The sequence below is a fragment of the Polyodon spathula genome, unplaced genomic scaffold (genome assembly GCF_017654505.1).
Source record: "Polyodon spathula isolate WHYD16114869_AA unplaced genomic scaffold, ASM1765450v1 scaffolds_3235, whole genome shotgun sequence".
NCBI lineage: Eukaryota > Metazoa > Chordata > Actinopteri > Acipenseriformes > Polyodontidae > Polyodon > Polyodon spathula.
In genome coordinates, this window is record NW_024474699.1 from 1 (window position 1) to 13,945 (window position 13,945).

The window sequence follows — 13,945 nt, forward strand, 5'->3', positions numbered from 1 at the left end:
TGCAGAACTGGGTGGACGTTACAGCAAAGGTTGCACAAAAGTTGGGGCTGTGGAGCCTCAGGGAACTCACCTTTGAGGGAAAATGTTTAATTTTAAAATCTGTTATTTTACCTGTTTTGTTGTATTTGTCAGCAGTGTTCCCTCCAACTAGAAACGTCCTGTGTGCCCTGACACGAAGCGTGATGCGTTTCTTCTGGGGGAGGAAGAATGAAATGCTAAAAAGAGAGGTGGTACACAGGGCCGCAAAAAATGGAGGGAAGGGGGTTCCTGACCTCACGAAAACCCTGTTTTTGCATTTTGTCATTTGTCATGTAAGGTTATGTTTGTATGGGTCATCCAAAACAGCGCATTTTGTGAGATATTTTTTAGGACCGATCTTAAGAGGTTTTAAAATGTTTTACCCTGTTTTGTCAGTGCCGACGGCATGGGAAGCACCCTTTCACTATAATAAAATTAAACTGTTTCTAAAGAAAGAGGAGCTTTTTACACTGGATAATGAGGTGTGGCAGGACCCCCGGAAAGTGCGGAAATTTGTACTGGATAGAGAGAAGATGTGTAACGTTTCTTTTTTTAACCCACAGGTTGTGGAAGGAATTTGGTTGGCGGTAGCACAATCCAAAAACATAAATAAAATACCCCAAATCACAAAAAGATCCCCAAACGACCCCGAAAAAGATCGGGTGTGCTTCCTAGAGTATTAGCCGTGTTTGTCCTGGAACCGTACCGTCTGTGCACGTACTCTAGTAAGGTCATTCCCACGAAACCCGAGCGAAGGGCCGACCAAAGCCTCTCTCCTTTCGGCCCCTTTTCAAAGACCCCTAGATGTCCTTTTAAGGACTGTGGGGAAAAAGAGTCGGCAGCGCACCTGTTCTGGGACTGTGGGCAAGCAAAAAAAGTCTGGCGGGAAGCCGAAGTTTTTCTGCGCTGTTTTTTAAATAAGAGAAGGCTCCTAAAGGCAATGGTTTTGTATGGGGTTAAGCCTGGGTTCATCCCAAAAGAGGAATGGCCATACCTATGGGTCATGCTAAACTGTTTTAAAGAGGCCATGTGGAAGGCGAGAAACCTCCTAGTGTTTAAAGGAAACCTTCTGTCCTCTGGAGAGGTGAAGAACTTGGCTTGCCACAGGCTCGGAGAGTATCAGATACAGGATGCGCTGCGTGAGGGAGAAGACATCGCCCAGGAGAAATGGGGCCCTTGCTGGTGTTTGCCTGCCACCTGGACTCGTGCCGGTTCATGGTCCAAAGATAGGGGGTGAAGCGGGTTGTTTTTCTGTCACATTTGCTAACCGGTACAAATGGAAGCTGTGTTTTTTTGCACATACATTTGGTTGGTTTTATGTATTGTTTTTAAAAGAATTGTTTTTTCTAAGACCCTGTTCTTCATTGTAAAGTTTTTATGACTTGGATTATGTGATTGTTTCTTTTGTATTGTTTTTAGTGTTTTGATTATGTATGATTATGTTTTCACTGTCCAAGGAAAATAAATAAAAACTTTAAAAACAAAAAAATCTGTTCTTATCAGTTTAATATCTGATACGTCCCCCATAGGGGGACCATATATTAAATGGATTTTTGGAATCGGGAGATGGAAGCGGGGCTTGCTCCGTCCACTCCACGCATCGACCCGGTATTGCAGTACCTCCGGGAACGGTGCCCATTTCTCAGAAAGGTCAAAAGAGAGAGAGAGAGCGAGAGAGAGAGAGAGCGAGAGAGAGAGAGAGAGAGAGAGAGAGAGAGAGAGAGAGAGAGAGAGAGAGAGAGAGCGCCCCACCCTCCCCTTTCCTGGGACGCGCCGTTTTCCCGCTCTTTTCGTTCTTTTTTTTTTTTTTTTTTTTTGTTTGTTAAATTTCATATTATTTCGTCCAGGGCCCGCCCACACGCAGCAGGCCAGTGTAGCAGCAGCAGCAAAGCGCCCTTTCGCCGGGGCGGAACGGCAGATGCGTTTTGGGAGGAGTTCCCTGTTTTTGTTTTGCGTGCGTGGCCTCGCTGCCGCTTGGCAGAGGGGAGGGCCTTTGGGCCTTTGGGCCGGCCGGAAGGGCTCGGCCACCAGCAAAGGCACGCTCCGGCTTCTCTACAGCTCGAATGAACCTTTCGCCTTTTACTAAAGATTTCCGTGGAGAGGAGCATTTACGAGTTCGATCCAATTTTTGGACAGCCCTTCCCCTCAGGGAGGGGCTCCACCTGGAGTTTAAAAGCAGAACGAGCACAGAAAGGGCGGTCGCCCCCGTTGGAGCCCGGCCCTTCCTTCCTTCCTTCCTTCCTTCCTTCCTTCCTCCCTCCGCCCGCCCGAGAAGCAAGTACCACGACTGCTGCGGCGGGCGGGCGCGCCCGGGGCGTTTGGCTAAAACCATTGTGGGCATCGCTTCTCGGCCTCTTGGCTCAGATCATGTGTGGGTGTAGAGTCACAGCACTGGTCGGAGCTTGGCTGAGATCAAGGCGTTCCCTGAAATCGAGGTTACGGATTTAGAAATGGAAAAGGAAATTGAATGGGTTGAAATGGTTTTTTGGTGTTTTGGAATGGACTAGGTTACGATTCTGGAAATGGAAATGGTTTTTGATGCAGAGGTTTTGGAATGGACTGGATAAGGTATTTGGATTAAGGATATGGACATGGTTGCAAAGGAATGGATTTGGATTATGGAAAGGACTAGATAAAGATTTTGGATTTTGGAAATGGATAATTTGCATAATGGAGTGGACTGGATGAAGATACGGATTTGGATTATGGAATGGATTTTGAAAAAACGTGGATTTGGATATGGAATGGACTGAAAGAAGATACTGGTTTGGATTTGGACTGAAAGAAGACACTGGTTTGAATTATGGATTGGATTGGAGGAAGCCACATGGATTTGTACTAAGGAATTGATTGAATTGGATAATGATTTTGGAAGCGATCTTCGAAATGGACTTGGTTTTTGGATTGGATTGGACTCGATAATGATTATTGGATAAGGATCTTGGCTGGAATGGATTTGAATGGTGACAGGACTTTGGAATGGACTTGTTTATGAGAATAGGACCTTTTTGTGTGTGATTGTATGTAGTTTTGGGTGGTGGGTTTTGTGATGTTTTCTGACTTTGATAATGTGATTGTTTTGTTCTGTATTGTATTTAGTGGTTTGATTATCTATGAGTATGTTTTTCTTTGTTTAATGAAAATAAATAAAAACTTTAAAAAAAAAAAAAAAAAAAAAAAATCTGTTCTTATCAGTTTAATATCTGATACGTCCCCCATAGGGGGACCGTCTATATTAAATGGATTTTTGGAAGCGGGAGATGGAAGCGGGGCTTGCTCCGTCCACTCCACGCATCGACCCGGTATTGCAGTACCTCCGGGAACCGGTGCCCATTTCTCATAAAGGTCAAAGAGACAGAAGAGAGAGAGCAAGAGAGAGAGAGAGAGAGAGAGAGAGTAGAGAGATAGAGAGAGAGAGAGAGAGGGAGAGAGCCCCACCCTCCCCTTTCCTTGGACGCGCCGTTTTCCCGCTCTTTTCGTTCTTTTTTTTTTTTTTTTTTTTTTTTTTTTTCATATTTCATATTCAGGCAGGCCTAACACACGCAGCAGGCCAGTGTAGCAGCAGCAGCAAAGCGCCCTTTCGCCGGGGCGGAACGGCAGATGCGTTTTGGGAGGAGTTCCCTGTTTTTGTTTTGCGTGCGTGGCCTCGCTGCCGCTTGGCAGAGGGGAGGGCCTTTGGGCCTTTGGGCCGGCCGGAAGGGCTCGGCCACCAGCAAAGGCACACTCTGGCTTCTCTACAGCTCGAATAAATCTTTCGCCTTTTACTAAAGATTTCCGTGGAGAGGAGCATTTACGAGTTCGATCCAATTTTTGGACAGCCCTTCCCCTCAGGGAGGGGCTCCACCTGGAGTTTAAAAGCAGAACGAGCACAGAAAGGGCGGTCGCCCCCGTTGGAGCCCGGCACCTTTCCTTCCTTCCTTCCTTCCTTCCTTCCTTCCTTCCTCCCTCCGCCCGCCCGAGAAGCAAGTACCACGACTGCTGCGGCGGGCGGCCGCGCCCGGGGCGTTTGGCCAAAACCATTGTGGGCATCGCTTCTCGGCCTCTTGGCTCAGATCAAGTGTGTGTGTAGAGTTCCCAGCAGTTTACTATCTGAGATCAAGGCGTTCCCCATAGAAAGGGACCTTAAGGATTCAGGAAAATGGATGACGAAGAAAGCGGATTAGAAATGGTTAAGCTAGTTTTGGCTCCGGGACCGATAACTGAGGAATACGATCCGGTTATTGCAGAAGAGAGGGAACGCTGGATTTCTGACGAGGACCGAGTTGAGATTAAGCAGATATGAGGAGCAGTCATGGATCGACAGGAACGAAAGTGTTCTGCTTACAAGACTTTAAGGCAAGGGGCATTTATGATTTAACTTTTAAGACCGAAGATTATTGCACTAAAGTTTGGAGATGTTTTAAACTGCATGAAGATAAGGTGCCTTTGAACCTGTATATTTTTGAAGCACTTTTGGTACAAGAAGTTAGAACAGTCAACGTCCATATGTTTAATCCGTTTGTGCCGGCAGAGGATGTAGCGACTTTTTTGAGGATTGGCGCAACGGCCACATGCGATTTGTACCAGTATTGATTGAATTGTACTGGCCTTGCCGCCGCTTGTAGAGGGACTTGCCACTCAGAAAAGGCTTCTACAGCTTTGATGAGATTTTGGAGAGGACTTGTTTACGATGGACTGGAACTTGGACCTGGCGCAAATTTTTCGCTTGCTCGTGTCTTTTCCCGCCACACCAGCAGAGGGCAACCTCGCCGGTGGAAGGAAGGAATGCAAGGATCTGTTCCTATTTCGTCCGGTGGGTTTGCCGCGCCCGGGGAGTTTGCCCAGTAAGGCGGGATTTGTGTGAGACATCCGCCTTCATCCTTCTCGATTGGTACAAACAGAGGGTATTTGTTTTATTTTGGACAACCTAAAGTTTGTAGAAAGTGCAATGAGATGGGACATGAGGCGCAGGAGTGCAATGACCTGTATTGCAGGAATTGTGAGAAGAAGGGGCATAGCAGTAAGGACTGTAAGGAGAAAAGAAAATGTAACTTGTGTGGAAGCGCTAACCATTTGTTTTTTAAGTGTCCACAGAGGGCCTCGAGCTATTGCTGGGGCCACAAAAGTGGTCAGTAGCGAGGGGTCCAGTGAGGAGGAAGAGTCAGAAGGGGAGGAGGAGACAGAGGAGACAGAAGACAAGACGGACAAGGGAAAGATCGTGGAGGAAATGGTAACAGCGCAAGAACCAGTGTCAACGGAGAAACCAGTGACAACGGAGAAACCAGTGACAATGGAGAAACCAGCAGTGACTTTGGACAAGGAGAGTGCACCAAGACAGCGGAGACAGCCAGTGGAGAAGAGGACAGCGCAGGAAGCAGGAGTGAGCAGGGTTGGGATAACAGCGGGGAAAGAACCGAAGAAGGACTGGGCTGAATGTGTTGAGGAAGCAGAGAAGAAAAGAGAGACTGGTACGGGGAAAACAGGGAAAACTGTTAAAAAGAGCTGATGGCTTTGTGGTTTTGTTAATTTGTAAAGTTATAGAAATGTTTGGAATGGTTTGGTGTTTCTTTTGTTTGTAATTTGTGATAATTACTTTCAGAGTAGTAAGGACATGTGTTGTTTTAGGATTGGTTGATTTGAAATTGGGTGGGTGGGTAATATGTAAATATGTAAATATAGCAATAGTAAAGGGGAATGATTTGTACAGAGTTAGAATTGAATGTGTTTTTTTTTCAATCTTGTGTCATGTATCCGTTATGGTTAGGTTGGGTTTGGTTATGTTTTATAGACCTGTATTATTGGTTTTGTAATGTGAGTATGTCCCTGGAAATCGGGTGCGAAGTATAATCAGAAATGGAGAAAGGCCATTTGCATAATTTAAGTTATTGTGTCTTTTTGTTTTCCTGAAGGGTGGTCAACGCTTCGGGCCTTGGAGAAAAAGGAAATTGTTTTTGATGTTGGGTTTGGAGTGGTGTGGTTTAGTGATTCTGACTTTTTTGGTTTAGAGGAACGGTTGTTTTTGGCGCGGGACTAGATAAGTGTTTTGGATTTTGAAATGGATAAGTTGACTGGTGAACTGTCATTAAAATATTTTCCTAAAAAAAAAAAAAAAAAAAAATCTGTTCTTATCAGTTTAATATCTGATACGTCCCCCATAGGGGGACCGTCTATATTAAATGGATTTTAGGAAGCGGGAGATGGAAGCGGGGCTTGCTCCGTCCACTCCACGCATCGACCCGGTATTGCAGTACCTCCGGGAACGGTGCACACCTTTCTCTAACGTTGGTCAAAGTCAGATCTGGAGAGAGGAGAGAGGGCGCTTTGTCTACCCCTGAGAGAGAGGAGGTGAGAGTGTTGATGAGAAGTTTTCCCGCCGTTTTACTTGTTGTTGTTGTTGTTGTTGTTGTGGTTGTTGTTGTTGTTCTTTTTTCCTTTTTTTGTTTTCTTTTTTCTTTCTTTGATATTCACGGGGTGATGATGTAGACAGCAGCAGTCTTTTTGTGGCAGCATGCAGCTAAGCGCCCAAGCCGTGGCGGAACACAGATCGTTTTGCCCAGAGTTCCCTCAGCCTGCCAGCCAGCCTGGCCAGCCTGCCGCCTGCCAGAGGGGAGCACAGTTTGGTAGTTACGGAAGTCACCTTGCACCAGCATAGGCACGCTCCGGCCAGACTATTTGTCGAATGAACGGTCCGCCAGTTTAATGATTTCCGTGGAGAGGAGCATTTTGGTGTTCGATCCAATTTTTGGACAGCCCTTCCCCTCAGGTTTTGTTTCCTCCTGGAGTTTAAAAGCAGCACGAGCACCCCTCTGGAGTCGCCCCCGTTGCAGCCAGCACTTTTGGAGCCTGCCTTCCTTCCTTGGAATTCTGCACCCACCTTTGAATCCCCCTGTGCCGACCGGGCCGGGGGGCCCCGGGCGTTTGGGCCAAGTCGCCATCGCTTCTCGGCCTTTTGGCTAAGATCAAGTGTAGTATCTGTTCTTATCAGTTTAATATCTGATACGTCCCCTATCAGGGGACCATATATTAAATTGATTTTTGGAATCTGGAGATGGAACAGGGGCTTGCTCCGTCCACTCCACGCATCGGCCCGGTATTGCAGTGCCTCCGGGAACGGTGCACACCTTTCTCTAACGTTGGTCAAAGTCAGATCTGGATCTCCTCCTGTGGGCGCTTTGTCTACCCCTGCTGGAGGGGAGGTGCCTTTGTTGATGCAAGTTTTCCCGCCGTTTTACTTGTTGTTTTGTTGTTGTTTTTTTGTTGTTCTTTTCTCCTTTCGTTGTTTTCTCCTTTCTTTCTTTGATTCTCACGGGGTGATGATGTAGACAGCAGCAGTCTGTTTCCTGGGAGCATGCAGCTAACCAGACAAGAACGGTGTGGTGGAACACGTCCCTGTGCCCAGGTCCTCAGCCTGCCAGCCAGCCTGCCAGCCTGCCAGCCTGCCAGCGAGGCACAGTTTGGTAGTTACCCAAGTCACCTTGCACAGCATAGCAGCGTGGCCAGACTATTTGTAAGGCGCAGTCCGCCAGTTTATGTTTCGTTTTGCTTTTGGTGTTGTGTGTTTTTGTGCTTTGTTTTGTTTCCTCCTGCTTAAATTGCACGTTTCCCCTCTGGAGGCTGCAGCCAGTTCTTTTGGAGCCTGCATGTGCTTGGAATTCTGCACCCACCTTTGAATCCCCCTGTGCCGACCGGGCCGGGGGGCCCCGGGCAAGGGCCAAGTCGCCATCGCTTCTCGGCCTTTTGGCTAAGATCAAGTGTAGTATGTAGAGTTACAGCACTGGTCTGAGCTTGGCTGAGATCAAGGCGTTCCCTTAAATCGAGGTTTTGGATTTAGAAATGGAAAAGGAAATTGAATGGATTGAAATGGTTTTTTGGTGTTTTGGAATGGACTAGGTTACGATTCTGGAAATGGAAATGTTTTTTGATGTCAGTTTTGGAATGGACTGGATGTGGTATTTGGCTTAAGGATATACATGGTTGCAAAGGATGGATTTGGATTATGGAAAGGACTAGATAAAGATTTTGGATTTTGGAAATGGATAATTTGCATAATGTTGAGTGGACTGGATGAAGATACGGATTTGGATTATGGAATGGATTTTGAAAAAACGTGGATTTGGATATGGAATGGACTGAAAGAAGATTTGGTTTGGAGCATGCAGCTAAGAAGACACTGGTTTGAACATGGATTGGATTGGAGGAAGCCACATGGATTTGTACTGAATTGATTGAATTGGATAATGATTTTGGTAGCGATCTTCGAAATGGACTTGGTTTTTGGATTGGATTGGACTCGATAATGATTATTGATAAGGATCTTGGCTGGAATGGATTTGAATGGTGACAGGACTTTGGAATGGTGTTGTGTTTTTTGTGCTTTGTTTTGTTTCCTCCTGCTTAAATTGCACGTTTCCCCTCTGGAGGCTGCAGCCAGTTCTTTTGGAGCCTGCATGTGCTTGGAATTCTGCACCCACCTTTGAATCCCCCTGTGCCGACCGGGCCGGGGGGCCCCGGGCAAGGGCCAAGTCGCCATCGCTTCTCGGCCTTTTGGCTAAGATCAAGTGTAGTATCTGTTCTTATCAGTTTAATATCTGATACGTCCCCTATCAGGGGACCATATATTAAATTGATTTTTGGAATCTGGAGATGGAACAGGGGCTTGCTCCGTCCACTCCACGCATCGGCCCGGTATTGCAGTGCCTCCGGGAACGGTGCACACCTTTCTCTAACGTTGGTCAAAGTCAGATCTGGATCTCCTCCTGTGGGCGCTTTGTCTACCCCTGCTGGAGGGGAGGTGCCGGTGTTGATGCAAGTTTTCCCGCCGTTTTACTTGTTGTTGTTGTTGTTTTGTTGTTGTTCTTTTCTCCTTTCGTTGTTTTCTCCTTTCTTTCTTTGATTCTCACGGGGTGATGATGTAGACAGCAGCAGTCTGTTTCCTGGGAGCATGCAGCTAACCAGACAAGTGTGGTGGAACACGTCCCTGTGCCCAGGTCCTCAGCCTGCCAGCCAGCCTGCCAGCCTGCCAGCCTGCCAGCCTGCCAGCGAGGCACAGTTTGGTAGTTACCCAAGTCACCTTGCACAGCATAGCAGCGTGGCCAGACTATTTGTAAGGCGCAGTCCGCCAGTTTATGTTTCGTTTTGCTTTTGGTGTTGTGTGTTTTTGTGCTTTGTTTTGTTTCCTCCTGCTTAAATTGCACGTTTCCCCTCTGGAGGCTGCAGCCAGTTCTTTTGGAGCCTGCATGTGCTTGGAATTCTGCACCCACCTTTGAATCCCCCTGTGCCGACCGGGCCGGGGGGCCCCGGGCAAGGGCCAAGTCGCCATCGCTTCTCGGCCTCTTGGCTCTGATCCAGTGTGTGGCTTGACCGCAGCTCGATTTGGAAGCGATCGGTAAGGTATCGGTAAGGTAAACGGGAGCAGCGTTGGTTGCTGGTAGCTGTGGTCTGGGTAGCAGAGGACTAGGGCAGGCGGCAGTCCAGGAGCCAGGTTGTTGAGCAGGTAAGGGGGACCCTTTGAGGGCACCTTATCTGCTGTTTTTCGTTTTCTTTTTCATAGGTTGATACCTTGCTTTTTTTGGCCTTGGCTAAATTTAAAACTTAAGCTTTCTTTTTTGTGGGAGAAGGTGTTTATATAGTTAAAATGGCGGCCTCGAGGTTTGCGGCACGTCGTTTTAATTGTATAAGGATTTCCTTGAAGGAGCAGGAGAGAGGAGAGGGGCAGGAGGTTGAATTTAATAGGCTTGAGTTCTCTAGGTCTGTGTTACAGAATAAATTGGGATTCAAGCCAGATCAACTCAATTGTATTATTACTGTGGGGAAGGGAAACACTTGGGATGTGAGTTTTAGGGAGGTGAGTGATTTGCAGAAATGTCACCGGTTGTTTATTTTAGGGAAAGATGACCATCAGTTGAGTAGGTTTCATGTGACTACCTTGACTGATGTTGCTAGGAGGGTGGTGATTGTGAGGATGGGTTCGGAGACTGTGCAGGGAGAGGATGTGTGTATATGGCTGAGAAAGTATTGTTTGGTGCATGGGGGTGCAGAGAAAGTGAGGGATAGTGATGGGGTATGGAATGGTGCATGGAGAGTGCGTGTAAGTCTGTGGCCAGATCCGAATGGGTATGAGGGGTATAGAATCATTCCCTCTGAAATAGTGCTGGGGATGGATAGGGGTTATGTACATTATTTTGGGCAACCCAAATTGTGTCGGAAGTGTGGGGCAATGGGTCACTTGGCGGCGGGGTGCACAAAAATTATGTGTTATGTTTGTAAAGGTGAGGGGCATGTGGCGAGCGAGTGTCAGGAGAAAAGGAAGTGTAGCTTATGTGACAGTACTGAGCACCTTTTTATGCACTGTCCGGCCTCCTTTGCTAACAAAGCAAAGAGAAATGAAGAGAGGGAGAGAGAGCAGAGGGAGAGGGAGAGGGAGCAGAGGGAGAGGGAGAGGGAGAGGGAGAAAGGGAGAGGAAGAAAGGGAAGAGAGGAGAGAGGAGGGAGAGTACTGAGGGGGAAGGGAAGGGAGGTGAGCAGCAGGGGAGAGGGGAGAGTGAGAGTAGAGAGGATGAGGGGAAGGGGCAGGCATCTGGGGCGGGAGAGCAGAGAGGAAGTGAGGGGGAGGAGGAGATGGATCAGGGGGACGGACAGAAGGAGCAGCAGGGGGTTTCCTTGGCAGTAGATCTGCAGGTTACATCTTCAGAAGAGGACAGTGGGGGGCTCGGAGAGGGGTCGAATAAGAGTGAGGGGGAGGTGGGTCCCTCAGGTACCCAGGACGAGACCCCTATCCCATGTGGCCAGATGCATCCAAGGGGATATGTGGTGAGTGATGTAGAGAGTGGATCGGAGGGGGAGTCTAGTGAAGAGGAGAGAGGTGGAGGAGGAGGAGGAAGAGGTGGGAGGAGAGCTTGATGAGGAACAAATGGAGCAGGAGAGAGCTTCGGGGAAAAGGAAACTGGAGAAAGGAGAAGATGTAAGAGGTGGTATGAAAGTGGGGAAAAGAGGGAAAAAGGGAATAAAAGAGGACAGTAAGCATGCTAGGCCGGGAGCTCCGGTGTCTCCTGGTTCTGACTCCTCGGTACTGAGTGACAGGTCTTATGGTGGGAGGGGTGTTGACCCTGGGGGCACCTCTTTTTTAGACGATGATAACGTACAGCAGTTCTCAGATAGCGTGGGGATGGAGCCAAGTAAAATGTAATGGTTATGTTGTCACACCTTTTGTTGTTCCACATGGCGCTCATAATAGCTACAGTGAATGTGAGGAGTGTGGTGAGCAAGGTCAGGTGCAAAGCTGTTTTAGAGTGGCTAGCAGATATTGATGCAGATGTGTTCTTTTTACAAGAGTGTGGGATTGGGTTTAGAAAAGAATATAGAGAGTTGGAAAGCATGTGGCTGAAAGGTGAATCAGTGTGGTCGGGGACAGATGAAAATAAGAATGCGGGGGTGGCAATACTGTTTAAAAATAATAAGTGTGTAATTAAAGAGAGAAGTGTGTTGCAGGATGGGAGGGTTGTGATGGTGAGAGTGGTTTGTAATAAACAAGAGTTTAAACTGGTGAATGTGTATGCGCCTGTGGAGAAACACCAGAGGGTTGAACTGTTGGGACTGGTGAGGATGGAGCTTAGTTCATCCATACCGGTAGTGATGGGTGGTGACTGGAATTGTGTGAGGAGTGGGAGTGACAGGAAGGCTGGGAAGGAAGAGTTTAAATTAGATAAAACATCAGTGTTATTGAATAAAATTATTAAAGATTTTAAGTTGACAGACTGCTATAAGAGGATCCATTCTGAAGAGGGCTTTACCTGGAGCAACCCTCAGGGGACTAGGAAATCCAGGATCGATATGGTCTTTGTTTCCGAGGGGGTGGAGGTGAAAGGTTGTAAACTGGAGCCTGTGTTCTTCTCCGATCATGTGATGGTGAAGTCAACATTGGATCTGGGAGGGGTGAGTGAAAAGGGGAAGGGAGTATGGAAATTAAATGTAAAACTATTAGAGGATAGTAAAATAAGAGAGAAATATGTAGAGAAGTATAAAGGGTGGAGGTCTCTACAGGTTTTCTTTGAAAGGAAGAGTGAGTGGTGGGATTTTGTTAAAAGGAAAACCAAATTGTTTTTTATAAATGAAGGCAGGGATAAGGTGCGTAAAGCAAGAGAGAAATGCAAATGGCTGGAAAGGAAGCTTCAGAGATTGTTTTTGCAGGAGAGGGCGGGTTTTGAAGTCTCTGAAGAGATAAAGGGGGTGAAAGAGAGAATAAAACATTTAAGGTATAAAAAAAGTGAGTCAGTGATACTGCAAAGCAAGATAGAAAGGATTGAGAAAGAAGAGACCTGTTCAAGGTTCTTTTTTAAGAAAGTATTTGACAGGAAGCAGGTGATGGAGGGTTTAAAAGGGGTCGATGGTGGGGTGAGGAAGGGAAATAAAGACATGTGTGAAGTGGCGGAAATTTTTTATGAGAATTTGTACAATGAAAAGAGTGTGGTAGAGAGCAATTATAAAGAAATGATTGAAGGTATCAATGCAGGGTTAAATAATGAACAGAAGGAGATGTTGGTAAAGGGCTTTTCTCTAAAAGAGCTGGATAAAGCTTTGAAAATGAGCAAAATGGGGAAAACGCCTGGGGAGGATGGCTTACCTGCTGAATACTACAAGTGCTTTTGGAGTATTTTAAAATATGATTTGTTGAGTGTTTTTATAGAGATTTCTAATGCTGGGGAAATGGCTGCTTCCTTCAAGAGGAGCATCATCACTCTGCTCTATAAGAAGGGAGATCCAGAAGATTTGAAGAACTGGCGTCCAATCAGTCTCCTTAACACAGACTATAAGTTGCTGGCGAAGATCCTGACTGGGAGGATGGGGCAGGTGATTGATACAGTCATCCATCAGGACCAGGTATGTGCAGTCCCGGGTAGGAGGATAATGGACAGCCTGATACTCGTGAGAGATACTATCTGTTATGCCAGGGAGAGGGAGCTCCCGTTTAGTGTCCTGAATTTGGACTTAGAGAAGGCATATGATAGGATAGCGCACAAGTACATGTTTGGTGTACTGTTGAAAATGGGGTTTCCAATCGGGTTCGTTAATTGGATTCAGATCTTGTATAAAGATATTCAAAGTGTTGTTTTGGTAAATGGGAGCTCGTCTGAACCAGTTAAAATCCGAAGTGGAGTGCGCCAAGGCTGTCCACTGTCTCCTTTGCTGTTTATATGTAGCATTGAGCCTTTAGCCATTGCTATTAGGGCTAATAAACAGACCTGTGGACTGTTTGTACCTGGGAGTGGAGGTGAACAAGTAAAATGCATTTTGTATATGGATGATGTGTCAATCATCTGCAGAGACGAGTTCTCCATGGAGAGGACAATGAGTACAGTTGAGGGGTTCTGCAGGGCGTCAGGTTCTAAAGTCAACTTTAATAAGAGCGAGTGCATGATGTATGGGAAATGGGCCAGAGTACCCAGTATTGGGTTGTGTTTTAAGAATGATTTTATTAAAATTTTAGGGATTAAATTTTTTAAGAACGGGTCTGGGATGCAGAACTGGGTGGACGTTACAGCAAAGGTTGCACAAAAGTTGGGGCTGTGGAGCCTCAGGGAACTCACCTTTGAGGGAAAATGTTTAATTTTAAAATCTGTTATTTTACCTGTTTTGTTGTATTTGTCAGCAGTGTTCCCTCCAACTAGAAATGTCCTGTGTGCCCTGACACGAAGCGTGATGCGTTTCTTCTGGGGGAGGAAGAATGAAATGCTAAAAAGAGAGGTGGTACACAGGGCCGCAAAAAATGGAGGGAAGGGGGTTCCTGACCTCACGAAAACCCTGTTTTTGCATTTTGTCATTTGTCATGTAAGGTTATGTTTGTATGGGTCATCCAAAACAGCGCATTTTGTGAGATATTTTTTAGGACCGATCTTAAGAGGTTTTAAAATGTTTTACCCTGTTTTGTCAGTGCCGACGGCATGGGAAGCAC

The 13,945-nt window shown here is 46.6% G+C and overlaps 6 non-coding genes and 1 pseudogene across 6 annotated transcripts; all 7 read left to right on the plus strand.

Annotated features, from left to right (window-relative positions):
* The first annotated feature begins 1,426 nt into the window (after nt 1-1,426).
* LOC121311482 lies at nt 1,427-1,660 on the plus strand (annotated as a pseudogene).
* Nucleotides 1,661-2,056: 396 nt separating this feature from the next.
* LOC121311503 lies at nt 2,057-2,174 on the plus strand. The gene has a single exon (XR_005949302.1). It is a non-coding gene; the product is annotated as a U5 spliceosomal RNA (small nuclear RNA).
* A 993-nt stretch (nt 2,175-3,167) lies between these two features.
* On the plus strand, nt 3,168-3,355 carry LOC121311495. Its single transcript, XR_005949296.1, has one exon. It is a non-coding gene; the product is annotated as a U2 spliceosomal RNA (small nuclear RNA).
* Nucleotides 3,356-3,738: 383 nt separating this feature from the next.
* On the plus strand, nt 3,739-3,856 carry LOC121311498. Its single transcript, XR_005949297.1, has one exon. It is a non-coding gene; the product is annotated as a U5 spliceosomal RNA (small nuclear RNA).
* A 2,228-nt stretch (nt 3,857-6,084) lies between these two features.
* On the plus strand, nt 6,085-6,270 carry LOC121311486. The gene has a single exon (XR_005949291.1). It is a non-coding gene; the product is annotated as a U2 spliceosomal RNA (small nuclear RNA).
* A 660-nt stretch (nt 6,271-6,930) lies between these two features.
* LOC121311433 lies at nt 6,931-7,121 on the plus strand. Its single transcript, XR_005949244.1, has one exon. It is a non-coding gene; the product is annotated as a U2 spliceosomal RNA (small nuclear RNA).
* A 1,404-nt stretch (nt 7,122-8,525) lies between these two features.
* On the plus strand, nt 8,526-8,716 carry LOC121311469. The gene has a single exon (XR_005949278.1). It is a non-coding gene; the product is annotated as a U2 spliceosomal RNA (small nuclear RNA).
* The last annotated feature ends 5,229 nt before the right edge of the window (nt 8,717-13,945 follow it).